The following is a 14965-nucleotide window of genomic DNA, read 5'->3' on the forward strand; positions in this document are numbered from 1 at the left end:
CGACCCGATTAAGCAACAAGTAACAAAAATAGCGGAATAAATTGAGAAATTGAACACACAAATTTAACGTGGAAAAACCCCTCCAAAGAGGATAAAAAACCACGGGCAAAGATAATTTTACTATAATGGCAAAAGAACGAAGAGTACAAAAGATGGAGATAAAACCAAACCCCAAACCCCAAAAACAAAGAACCCTCAAAACGTAAACACAAAATTCTCTAAATGTGTTATGAGTTCTAATCTCAAAAGAGCCTATTTATAGGCTAAATTCATATGTCAAATAATAATAAAATAATCTAAACTAATCAGTGTTTGATTGAAACAAATAAACAGAGTTTAACTAGAAGATTATTTCTCAAATTTGACTGAAAATAGGAGTCATATTTAACATATTCCATTCATAATGTAAAACATTTAAGGTTGTTTTTTCAAGAATTAAAAGCTGAGAGAAAATCAAGTCACTTACTATATCAGTTAAACCAAGACTTGAGCAACAATTGCACAAGCCTCTTAGTATCCTAAATTTTAATAAAGGTATTCATAAATCAAATTTAACCAACAACATTTTAAGCTAAAAAGGTATATATTTTGGTTGGTTATCCCGAGACATTTTAGTCATGGGGTAACCACTATAACTATTCAAAATAAGATAATTTCATAATTTTATAATTTTTTTAAATAAGTAATAATTTTATAAACTTTATAAAATTGAAATTGATATAATTTGGAACTAAATTGTCCATAAATTGAATAGAAATAACCCTAATTAAAATAAAAATTTTACATTTGAAAATATAAAAACTTTCAAGATCATTTAGCTCACTTCACGTGATTAAAACTCTCTACCTTTTTGGAATTTTAATAACTTTGAAACATTAATTTAAATTTAAAATGTAATACTAAAACATAGGAATTTATTTTATCAACGACTTAAGTTTCAAGGGTCAGAACATGACAAAACATCACACTCTACCCAAATTTTTTGGGTTTCCAGCTTCAAGTTGGTTACTTTGAGGGCTTGGTTCTCCTAGTACAGAACTCATATAACCTAAAGGAATATACCAACAAAAAGAATACATTGCATGTTATAAAAATCACCTCGGCTCGACAAAGAAATGATGGATTTACAAAGGCTCAAAGTTGGCTAGTTCAATTTGTTAAAAATCCATGAACAACTACTTTAAAAATTATTTTCTCCTAAGCTATTCAAACAAATTTATTACCACACATCATTTGAAAGATCTTGAAGAAACCTTTTATTTTGCAGCAACAAAGTTGCTAGAAATTCACTAGGATGTCATTGTAATTTGTAAACTATTAAACTAACTGAAATAAATACATGAGTTTTATGGGAAATAATCCAAACATAAAAATTTCATGAAAACTAAGCTAAAACTCACTTTAATTATTGTTTTGGTTCATTTATGCTTTCTTTTCCTCTCTTACTCTTTTTAAGGTTTGACTCTTAAAAAGAAACACTCTTTAATAAAATATAACACATGTAAAAGAATTCTCATCCCCTTTTTTTAACTACACCCTTTACAAAAATATAACACCTAAATACTTATGTGGGACTAAAAAATTAAAGTTTCATGCCATGGGCTAATATACACATCTTAGGAATTTAAATATGAGCATTACACATAAGATCTTGTGGGTAAGAGAGTTCTGATACGGATTAGTGGTGCCTTCCTTCTATTGGTATGATTAAGTTTAATGGAGATGGGGAAACAAAGTTTGTTGCTGCTAGCTGTTCTTAAGAAATGATAAAGGTGAGGTATTGTCATTTTTCTTTGAACCATTACAAGTACTTGGAGATGATTTTGCTAAAGATATGGAAAAAAACAATTGCTTTAGATATCTTCATTGAAATATGGTTGGATAGGTAAAGTGAGACTTGTCATTGAATCCGTTCAATTTCCATTGTTTCTTGGGTTTTCAATATAAATATAAGGTTGTGGTTTATTTTTAAGGAGATCAATAAATGTCTATGTAAGATTGGTTGTGTCTAGCTAGTGAATGTGTTGAGAGTTAAGAATGATATGACAAATGCTCTCGTGAAGGTTGGGATACATCATCCTTTAATGTTCAAAGCATGGTGGTGATAAAGCTTGTAACGCCCTAAATTTCTTAACTTTGTGTTTGTGAAATTTATCATAAATGAGTATTTTCTTTAGTGGCTAAGTGTTTTGATTGTGTGTTTAAAGTCTTGGGTTCAAGTCTCACTTTTGGAAAATATGCTATTTTTGACCTTAGCCTTGACCTTGGTGGTTTAGCTTATATTTTATTTTTGGTAAACTCATATTAGAATGAGCCTGTTGGTTTGAGTGGTAAGGTTTTAACTTGCCTTGAGGTCTTGTGTTCAAATCCTTGTGTGAGCACGGATGATAATTTTTACTTCGGTTGTCTGATAGAGATTTGGTGGAGTTGAAATTCTAAGGTAGTTGGATGTGGATTGAGGTGTTGGAATTGGTGGGATCATGTTGGTTAGTGGGTTAGTGGGGAGCTGGGATTTAGTAGGATTTTATTTCAAATTAAACTAAATTATTTTATTTTCCCCAAAAATCCCTTATTTTCTGACGTTCTTCTTTTTCCCAAAAGAAATCCCTACTTTGACTTTTTTCTTTATTCTCTGCTCTCTGACAAAAAAAACTCTTTTTTTCGCTTTTTGAATCTGTCAATAATCCTTGCTCTCATGCGTTTCGAATCCTTGGTTTCTTTGTGTGTAATCGGTAAGTGGGGGTTTGTTTGTATTCCTTTAGCTTTTGATTTTTGAAGGTTGAAATTTTGTGAATTTATTGCATAGGAGAAGACGGTGAAATAGTAGTTTTCGCTTCAACGGTCTAATCTGTGCAAGTGAACGGGTTTGTTGGCGGTAAGTGAGTGTGGGTTGTTCAGTTTAGTTTTGATGTATTTGTGAATTGATTGCTAAATTTTTTGTTGGAATATTGTTTCTTAGGTTTCAGAGGTCTCGAGATTCCTGTAGCATCGAAAATGAACCAGGTGTGTAACGAAAACACAAAAAAATGAGGTTTGGTAACAGTCGAAAATGTGGCTTGTTGATGCCATACGGGCATGTGCTCGACCGTGTGCATCATACGACCGTGTGTCGGGCGAGTGTGTGGCCATGTAGGTCATACGGGATAGGCCAATTTAGGCGTGTAGGCCGTGGGCTAGGCCGTGTGGGCCACACAGGCAAGGCCAATTTGGGCGTGTAGGCCACATGGGCATGTGGGCTCACACAGGCAAGCTACACGGGTATGTGGGCCTAAAATTCTAAAAGTTTCCCTTGGGTCGTACTTGTCATTCCGATCAACTGTAGGCCTTTTGTAGGGTCGGTAAGGGTTAACCAAACCCTAACGCATGAGATTTGTTAATCTGGTAGACTGACTGAGTATAGCAAAACTGATATGTATGTTTGACTTATTTTCATAAATAAGTATGATATCTGTATTTGAGCATGTTAAAATTGTTATGTTCACATATCTGTATTTTGTATCTGTATATAGGGTGGGATTTGTTTATTGGAAGAAGTGTTCTGTTAGGCGATATTTTGCCCTTATTCTGACAGCACAACTGCAAATTACTCTGATAAGTGTCGTGCGGACACTACGTGGTGTGTAGGGATGGGTGGATGTTTTATATCCTATATGGTGTGATGGGATGGTCAGAGATTCTGTGTAGAGGATGGGGGTAGGATTTTGCATATTTGTGTTCTGATTATCTGATTCTTACATGATCTGGTTCTGTTAAGGACTTATGTTTGTATCTGTAGTTTTACATATGAAAATTCTGAGTATATTTGTATATCTATCTCTGTTGGGTTACACACCGAGTTTATGAAAACTCACATCTGTTTGTCTATTATGTTCAGGAAATCTATAGACATAGGCGGGTCGGTACGACGGAGGCTCAGTGGTGACCATTAGTCGAAAAATTGTCTTTTAAATAACAATTTTAGTTAACATTTTTGGTTTTTTTTGAGAGATTTTTAATATTTGGACTCTCCAAACTTTTGGATAGTTTGTTTTAAATTTTTGGATTTTGATGCGTTTATGATTTCTAAACTGCGATGATTGACAAAATCTCAGTTTTACAAAAATAAATATTTTTTAAAAATACGAACTGAGTTTTCAAAATATAACGGCTTTTTAGATTTCTGCTGCAAATTATGTTTTGGTGTATGAACAAACTAACGACGATTTCAGTAATGAATATGTAAATGTATATGTTTTGTAAAACTTGGACTCTTTTCAACAAGTAACTATACAAGGTTTTTATCGAAGTAACATCAGTTTCAAAACCCTTCTTCGTAACACCCCCTGATTCGACCATAACGTCTAGGCCGGGTTTGGGGGTGTTACAAAGCTTAGTTGAATTAATCTTTTTATTTTATTTTATTTTGTGATGGCAAATTTTGGTATGTTTCTAGTATTTTGTTTCTTATTATAAGAATGGTTTGTTTATCTTTTTTTTTATTTCTCGTAATGAAATTTGTTTCTATTTAGAAAAAAAAAACATTCCAAATAAATTAAACAAAGAAGTAAGGTAAACAAATGTCACTTTAACAAAGAGCAATCCCAAGCTAATTTTTTCTCAATTTAGTGATAACCATTAATTAGCTAAACGTTTTGTCTAAAACCACTGTGTTATAACCTATCCACCATAATCTAGTAAGGCATCATATTCTCTTCCCATGTAAATAACCTAAATTCCAGAGGGTCTTACTTGTTAAAAAACCCATTGCCATGTATAATAAATTTCATAAAACAACAAAAACTATTAGAGTTGTGAGACCCAAGTTCTAAAAGATTGCTTGCAAGTTAAGTTAAACAAAATATATTTTCTGACAATGAAATATGATATTCAGCTGTTGGATCGCAACACTAGATTTTTGTTGTGGCAGATAAAGATACAGGTAGTTCTTGCGCAGATGGATTTGGAGGATGCCCTACTAGGGGTAGATAAGATGCCTTCGACATTGATAGAGGAAGAGAAAAAGCGTAAAGATAGAAAGGCTTTAATGCAATTACATCTGCATCTGTCGAATGAAATTCTACAGGACATGATGAAGGAGAAAACCGCTATTGCATTATGGGCAAAGCTACAACAACTATGCATGTCGAAAACCCTAACTAGTAAGTTGCATATGAAACAATGCCTTTATGCTTATCGTTTGGAGGATGATGTGTCTATGCACGAACACTTAACTGTGTTTAAAGAAATTCTCTCGAACTTAGAGGCCAAGAGGTTCAGTACGATAAAGAAGATTTAGGGTTAATTCTACTTTGTTCGTTACCCCTATTTTAATCAACCAGTAGAGATACGATTTTGTATAGCCGCAAATATCTCATAGTTGAAGAATTCTATGCTTCCTTAATATCGTGTGACAAAATAAGCATCTTGTGTCTGGATTCGACTCTTAGGGAGAGGGTCTCATTGTTCGTGGGAGACAAGAATGAAATATTAATGATAATTGTGAGAGGACACATGAACGAAATCTTCACGGTAAATCTAAGGGAAGATCGAGATCTTCAAATGGAGGTAAATCTTGTAACTTCTATAAGAATAAAGGGCACATTAAGTTTGAGTGCTATAAGTTACAGAATAAGATTATAAGGGAGTCGGTGAATTAAAAGGGAAGAAACTAGAACAATCTGGTGAAGGTAATGTTGTAGAAAACTACAACGATGGTAAACTCCTAGTTGCTTTTGCCAACAAACCTAATGTGAACGAGGAGTGGATCCTTGATTCTAGTTGCACCTTCCATATAAGTCTCAATCGAGATTGGTTTACAACATATGGAAGAATTTCTGAAGGTGTTATTTTGATGGAAAATGATGCTTCATGTAAAATCGAAAGTATTGAAAAGATCAAAATTAAGATGTTCGATGGATTCGTCAAAACACTTACTAGCATACGACATGTACCAGAATTGAAAAGGAATTTGATTTTGTTAAGTACTATTGATTTAAGGGGGCACAAGTACACAATTGAATGTAGGGTTCTGTAGATTAGCAAGGGTTTCCTCGTTGTGATGAAAGGGTAAAGAAAGACTAGCAAGTTATATGTTTTGCAAGTTTTAACTATTACTGGTGATGCAACTGTCACTTTCTCTTTCTTATCAGATGATGATGTTACTAGATTTTGGCATATGCGTCTAGGACATATGAGTGAGAACGACATGGCAAAATTGAGCAAACGAGGACTTTTGATGGACAAGACATTAGCAAACTGAAGTTCTGTGAGCATTGCATTTTTCGGAAGCAAAAGAGAGTTTAATTTACAAGAGGAATCCATAACACGAAGGAAATGCTGGATTATATTCATTTTGATATTTAGGGACCATCTAGAGTGCCTTCGAAGGTGGCGCTAATTATATGCTAACAATTATTGATGATTTTTCCAGAAAGGTTTGGGCATTCTTCTTGAAGCAAAAAAGTGATGTGTTTTCCACGTTTAAGACTTGGAAAAATATGATTGAGAAGCAGACAGAAAAATAGATAAAACACTTTCGCACAGATAATAACTTGGGATTCTGTTCTGTTGAGTTTAATGAATTGTGCAAATTAGAAGGGATTGTGAGACACTTGATAGTTCGTCATACTCCATAGCAAAACGGCGTCATAGAATGGATGAATATAATAATTATGGAAAAGGTTCGATGTATGTTGTCGAATACTTGTTTACCAAAATCGTTTTGGGTTGAAACAACGTCTACTACATATTTTTTGATTAACTGGTCTCCATCTATTGCCATTGAGAAAGGATTCCATAAGAGGTATGGTCTGGTAATCCTGCTGATTATTCTGATTTGAATATTTTTGGGTTTCCTATGTATGCTCATGTTGATAATGTGAAATTGGAACTTAGATCCATTAAATGTGTTTTTCTTGGTTATAAGGCTGGTGCTAGAGGATATAAGTTATGGTGTCTTGGTAATAGAAAAGTTGTGATTAGCAAATATATTATTTTTGATGAAACTACTATGCCGCCTAACTTACCTCTTAATGACTCTTCCAATAAAGACCAGCAAAGTCCAAGCACACATGTGAAGTACGTGGAGCTACAGATTGATCCAGAATCTACAACAGAGTCTACTCCTCATGTTAGTATAGAAACTCAGAGTAGAGTTGCTTCTTTACCATAATATTCTATTACCAGAAACAAACTTAGAAGAGAAATTAAACCTCTAAAGAGGTACGCTGAGGCTAATCTAGTTGCTTATGCTTTAAACATGACTGAAGATATAAATGCAAATCAAGAGCCCTCTACTTATTCTGAGCCAATTAGCTGTGAAGATTTAGGAAAGTGGATGTTTGCCATGCAAGAAGAGATGAAATCACACCACAATAACAGAACATGGGATATAGTGAAGCTTTCTGAGGGTAAAATAGTTGTTCGTTGTAAATGAGTGTTCAAGAAGAAAGAAAAGACCCTAAGAATTGAAGAAAACTAGATATAAAGCAAGGCTGGTTGCAAAAATGTTACAATCAAATTCCAGGTGTAGACTTCACAGATGTGTTTTCTCCAGTTGTAAAGCATCGTTTGATTCGAGCCTTGCTTTGTATTGTGGTCATGTATGATTTTTAGTTTGAGTAGTAATATGTAAAAACAACATTCTTACATGGAAAACTTGAGGAAGATATTTACATGCAACAACCATAGGGTTTTATAGTCTCAGAAAAGGAATACTATGTTTGCTTGTTGAAAAAGTCATTTTATGACTTGAAATAATCACCAAGGTAGTGGTACAAGAAGTTTGATTCTTTTATGACTACTAATGATTTCAAAAGAAGCATCTTTGATAGTTGTGTTTATTTGAAAAAAAATAGTGATGGTTCTTTAGTGTATCTACTTCTATATGTTGATGACAAGTTGATAGTAGTCAAAGATGAAGGTGAGATAAGAAAGGTCAAAGCCCAACTTAGTAAAGAATTTGAGATGAAAGAATTGAGAGTAGCAAAGAAGATACTTGGGATGGAGATTCTCAAAGATAGAAAAACATGTAAATTTTACCTAAGTCAGAAAGGGTACATTGAGAAAGTTTTTCACAGGTTGAAGATGCAGAATGCCAAGCCTGTTTGTACTCCATTAAAAACCCACTTCAGACTTTCATCGGCTTTGTCTTGCAGTCAGATTATGAGATTGAATACATGGCACGTATTGCATATTCTAGTGCAGTGGGATCTATCATGTATGCTATGGTTATCTCACGTCCAGATTTATCATATGCGATTAGTGCAGTTAGTTGATACATGATAAATCCCAGTAAAGAACACTGGAAAGTAATTTAGTGAATTTTCAGATACTTACGAGGTACTATTGATGTTTGCTTACAGTTTGGAAGAACTAGAGATGGAGTCATTGGGTATGTTGGTTCTGATTTTGCTGGAGGTCTTAATAAAAGAAGATCTCTCATTGGGTATTGGGTATATCTTTACTATTAGAGGTTGCGCAATCAGTTGGAAAGTCACTTTGCAAACTACAGTTGCTTTATCTACTATTAAAACTGAGTACATGACAATTACCGGGGCTTGTAATAAGCTATTTGGTTAAAGAGATTTCTTGGTGAACTCAGTAAAGACCTTCAGATCAGTACAATGTTTTGTGATAGTCAAAGTGTCATCTTCCTTACGAAAGAGCAAATGTTTCATGAAAGAACAAAACACATTGACGTTCAATATCATTTTGTGCGTGATATTATTGCTCGTGGTGATATTGTTGTGAGCAAAGTTAGTACTCATGATAATCCTGCAGATATGATGACTAAGTCACTTCATATAACCAAGTTTGAGCATTGCTTGGACTTGGTTGGTGTTCATTGTTGAAAAATACCATTAAAGGGTTTCATGAAAGAGGTGGAGAACTTGTTCGTTAAGAGTTCATGGTGAAGAACTTGCTCGTTGAGAATTTGTGTCAAGGTAGAGATTGTTAGAGTTGTGTGACCCAAATTCTAATAGATTGCTTGCAAGTCAAGTTAACAAAATATATTTTCTTTCTAGAAGATTTAATATTTATTAGTATAATATATTTAACATTTATTAGCATAATATATTTGACATTAATTAGAATTAGGTTTTTTTCAACCTATAAATAGATGTAGTCGAAATTTCTCTTATATAATTCGAATTGACGTTAGTGAATTTTCTTCTCCTTTGCCCATGGTTTTTTTGCCGAAAGTGTTTCCACGTAAAATCTGTGTGTTTTATTTTTTCTTTTCTTTGCGATCTTTCTACATTGCCATTATTGATGTTCAGTTTTTAACAAAAACAAATACAAACAAAAGGGAAGAGAAGGGAAGGAAAGGAAATTTTTATTCCCTAATATGTCAAAGAAAGTAGAGATATCATATTCATTAAAACAAAAATGAAAAAAAGTAGCAAACACGTCAAAGAAAGTGATTATTGCTAGAGTTTTACTCATTCTTTTGGTGTGAGTCATTATCGGCGTTAGTACTACAGTTTGACAAACTAGCAATGATAAGGACAAATTGTTCCCAACAATGAATGAAGTGTTTAGCTTTTGTTCATCTACTTATTACTAAGAATCATGCAAGAAGACTTTTAAGTCTGTTAATAGAGCTGATCCTAAAATGTTCATTGCTAAGGCTATCTTAAGTTTGTAAGCTTCTAATAACTTAAATCATTCTTTTCTATCTTAATTAAGATAATATTTTATTAATAGAAAATAGGTCCTGCATAATAACCAAATAGGAAACATGTAGTTACAAAGCAACCAAATATAATCTCCAAACCTTGTAAAAGACAACTTGAGCAATTAATTCAGCATGATTCTCATTTGTAATAATTATTTTATACTAATATAATTTCATAATATTAATGGTGTAATTAATATTGGAAATGGATTCATAGCTAAATCTATGGGATTCCAAAACACTGCCGGTCCTGAAAAAAGCACCAAACAATGGCTCTTCGTATTCAATAAGATAAGTTAGCCTTCTACAATTGCAAGATGGATGTCTACCAAGACACCTTGTATAATCAAGCAAATCATCAATTTTTTTCGCGATTGTGTTGTCTCTAGAACCACTGACTTCATGTTCGGTGATTCTCCTACTATTATCCAAAACTCATTGCTCATTGTATGGAGGCCAATGGATAATCAATTCAACACAATAATCGCACAAGGCAAGGAATTTATTGATGAAAATACTGATATTGTGATCCAAAACTGTAGGATTGTCCCTAAGTAGAAGCTATTCAATAATAGATTCAAATTTGCAACATATTTGGGCAGGTCATGGATGAAATTTTCTACAACTATTATCATATAGTTCACATTAGGAGACTTCATTAGGCCTAAAGGATGGATGCACTTTGAAGGGCTTGGCAAAGTTAATTTTGAAGAAACCCTCTACTATGTTGAGTATAACAACCATGGCCTTGGTGCTAAACTCAACGTAAGGGTTAATTGGAAGGGTTACAACAAGTTCAATAGTTCAACTGCCATGAAATTCACTATCTAGTCATTCCTAAGTAAAGAAAATTGGTTGCCTTCAGCTGGTATTCCTGACAATTTTTATGTGTAGAAATGAGTTTCTATAACATGCATTTGTTTGGTCGAAATCAATTTTTTCCCCTAAATCAAGTTCATTTATTGAAATGAAACGTCAATTATCATAGTTAACCAATAACACAGAAGGACAAAAAACATGAAACATGAATTTTGCTTAAGTTCTATGGTGTATAAACATCGATGGGTATTAGATAAAACATTATAAATTCAATATATGATGTTGCCTAACAAAGTAAACATCTCTAATAATGGCAGAGCCAATGTTTTTTTTGAGGGATAGATGTAAATTATAAATGTTTGGAGGGGAAAATATAATTTTACCAATACATTATTTTATAATCTTATAATTTTTAAAGAAACTACAAAATAATTTTATCATTTATGGGTGGGGTGAGCAAGGCCCCTACTTGCCCCTTATCTTTACAATTGATCCTTGTCTTATAAACAAGGGTAAACTACACCAATTGTCCCTAAACTTTGTTTAAAATTATGTTTCATCCATTCAAATTTCAAAAGTTAGATTACAGTCACTAACGTTATCGAATTGTTACATTTTAGTCACTTGTTCGTTAGCTTCCATTAAGAAGATGGTGTGACAAATTCATTTAAAAGGTTTATAATTAATTTGGTCCCTGAATTATCCCTAAAATATTATACATATAGACCTTGTAAGGCCATATGAAAGTTTTTCTTTTTCCATATAGGTCACAAGTTAAAACCACCTTAAAGGCAAAGGAAAAAAAACCTTATTGCTCAGTAGTAGTGTACTTGAAAATAATCATAACCTTATTGCTCAGTAGTAGTGTACTTGAAAATAATCATAGTTTTATACACATGATCTTATGGATCTAGAAGAATCAGTTGCAACTTACAAGTAGAAACTGAAAAACCTGAAGCAACTCGACAATAGTCAAAGATGTACATAGAGGATCTCGTGAATCTAGTAGAAAGGTTGTGTCTCACACGTAGGAGCTGAAAAGCGTAAAGCAACCTTGTAGAGATGACTTCGAGTGACTTAACACTAAGCAAAATCCTTTATCATTATTGATTCAATAAGTGCCAATACCAAAAAAAGTCATCATTGGAAATTTATAGATCCTACAGATCATCTCAGTCACTGTCCTTTTATTCACAACCTCAAATGTCCTGTAAGAACTTAATTGTATTCTCTTCCACTGGAATCCATTGTGAACTTTGATAAGTTAAGTTGAAACTTTCTGGCACATATATTTGGTTTTTTTTAATAAAAAAAACAAAAAAAAATCATAATAAAACATCTCCACAAGATGTTCCAAAATAGAACAAATTCTATAGGAGGGGGAGGAAATCAATTTCCTCCCAACCGATTGATTTCAATGTTTCTTAACAAATTCACTAATCAAAAAGACTTTTTTTGAAAAAAAGAAAACAAAATGTGACACGTGTCAATCACAGTTAACAAGTCAAGCCAAGTATCAGTCAATGCCTCTCCACTATATAGGTCAAATCAAATGATGCAGGAGGTCAAATCTGTACAAGAAAATCAATTTGGGGCAACATATTTTCAAGTCCTTCTATACTCTTTTGAAATTTAAAATTTAGTGGCTATTTAATTTTTAACTTTTCATATTTTAAATAAAAATTAGAAATTGTAATTTTTCAAAAATAAGAAATTATAATATTTTAAAAAATAAAAAAAGTTATGAAAAAAATCAGTTTTTACCAGTTCGCAGGTCAAGCTATTCGCTCCACCAAACGGGTACGCCAACTAGTTTTCGATTCGATTGGTCGGTCCGATCTAATTTAGATAAAATTGATTTTTTTAAATTTTTTTTAAATTTTTAAAATTATTTATATTTTTATATTTTAGTTTTAACATTAAAAAGTATAATTTTTAATTTTAAGTAAAATATAAAAATAATTTTTAAAATTTTAAATTTCAAAACAGTAATCACAGCTACTACATTTTAGAAAAATCATTTTGGGATTAGTTAATTTATTAGGAAATGTTGAAATCTATTTTTGCCTCCCTCCTCTAAAATTTGTTCTATTTTGGAACATATTGCGGGGTGTTTTATATTGAGATTTGTATTTTCTTTTTGCTTTACTTTAGGTGAAAAGATTGATGGTACACCTTTTGCCTGCCATTTTGTTTAACTCGTTCTTTTCTATTTTACTTTTATGTAAAAATATATAAAAAGCAAAAGAAAAAGAGAAAAGAGAAAAGAAAATCATTTTGTAAATCTAGCATTTTAAAGAATGTTTCATTTAAGATGATTGTTAAAGAAAAAACATGAGACAATTATTCCGGAAAGGAAAAGTTCATCAACGAAAACTTCGTTGGAGTTTGAAAATGATTTTCAGATAAAAAATTTATAAAAAAGTCATTCGTTAATTTTAAAAGTTTAATATTAAAATTAAAATTGTGATTGAAATTTAAAATATTTTTGAATATAAAGTTTGAAAGTAAAATTAATTAATTTAAATAATTTAATATAATGATACATGAAATATAAATTTTAAATACTTTTAAGTAATTCCTTGAAATAAATTATTTTTAATTAATTAATCTGAACTAGTACTTTCTCAATAGTTTTCCCTTAAAAAGGAATGATCTTGAAAGACATATACATCACTCGGTTTATCCTTTCCAATACCTTTTTCTGTCAAAGGGGTTCTAACTATCCCCTCTTTACCGTTTTATCTATTCGAGGTATCGACAATTAATCCCCCCGCATAACTTTGGCTTCAATGAGACTTATATTGGAAGCGAGTCTGCCTATAACCTTTTGAGGTTTTCCACTAAAATACAGAGCCTCTTGGAGAACCTCTTTAGTGGCTCTTAACAATGAACCCTTATCTACGACCTACAAATAAGTCCTCTTCCCTTGCCTATTTACAAGGCATTCTGGCACATCATTTCCCATGTCTGATTCTTGCTGGGTCACCACCCTTAAGCCCTACCGACTTTAATGGTTACTGTTTTGGTGGACCATTTCCACTTTCTACTACTTTTTCCTTGTTTGGCAGATTCCTCAAAACCGCTTGCCAACACTTGCGTTATTCTTCTAACTCTTTCTCCATATGCGTGATTTTCCATAATTAATTCCTTGGCGGTCTACCCCGTGTTTAATGTCCTAAAGGACTATGTTGGTTGCCACTACCGAGTTATGGTCTTACACCCTTTTATCTCATGTTTAACGTTCTTGCGGACTTCTTCGTATTTACTGTTTCGACAGACTACCCCGTGTTTACTTTCCCTCACGGGCTATACTGTTGCCATAGCCGAGTTATGGTCTTACACATTAGGCCTCTTTTGAGGTGTTTCCCCATAGTACCTGTAACACCCCTTAACCGATTTGGTCGCCAAACCCAAGTAATGAGGTGCTAAGAACAATTACAAAATAATTTCATACAATTTATTGATTAAAATTTCAAATAAATATTAAATAATGACATACGAGCAAGTATAAATACATTAATGAACCTATTTCAGGTAGATATTGAGTATACAGAAGCCTAAAAAAAGTTTGGTAATGAACAAGGATTTAATTGAATAAAAAACAAAAAGTTGAGAAAAGTTTGCATACAAGGGTCACATGGCCAGGTCCCCTAGCTGCGTGCAAAAGCTTAGCCCATGTGTGATGAAGTACACGACCGTGTCATTAACCGTGTATGATAGCTCAACCCATGTGTAATAGGCCACACGGCTGTGTTCTAAGACCGTGCAACTCACTATGTCTGTGTGCATAAAAATCATCTATATTTTTACAAGCCAAACGACCGTGTAATGAGCCCGTGTATAGCATACGACCGTGTGCCAGGTTGTGTCTCAAGCCGTGTGTACTTGGAAATGCCTTAAGAAACAAGTTATTCAACCATGAAACACTTATGCCACAAGCTACCATTTAAGCCACATTTCAACCTATTTAAAAGAATTTAATTCAAGTCAAAATCATCATTTAAAACAATCATCCTAAGTGCCTAACCAATATGCCTAAATGGAAACCTCAATCAGCAATTCAAAACTAGCCAAATGACCACATTAATTCATGCCAATATATCTTCAATGATACCTCAAAAAACAAAGCCACACATGTATATATTCAACCATTCAACCATCACATATTTTCATTCTAGGCCACCAATACAATTCTTGCAAGTCGCGATACATTTTCGTTTCGCCAGGGTGCATAGCAAAAGGGCTATTATGAGCTTCGCGAAATATTAGCTCTTTTAATTTGGAAACATTTGGAACACATATTTGATTAAGAAACCTCAAACAATCATATCATCAATGTTGAAGTTTTGTATTAAACCATTCTGAACCATTTCTCCTTTTCTCGATAACTTAGCATTAGTAAATTGCGCTTCTTTGATCTGGTCAAACAATATTGGTTTGACTTTCAACTCGGCCAATAAATTGCCATCATCACAAATAATAAGT

Source organism: Gossypium raimondii, chromosome 9 (assembly GCF_025698545.1).
Source record: "Gossypium raimondii isolate GPD5lz chromosome 9, ASM2569854v1, whole genome shotgun sequence".
Taxonomy (NCBI): domain Eukaryota; kingdom Viridiplantae; phylum Streptophyta; class Magnoliopsida; order Malvales; family Malvaceae; genus Gossypium; species Gossypium raimondii.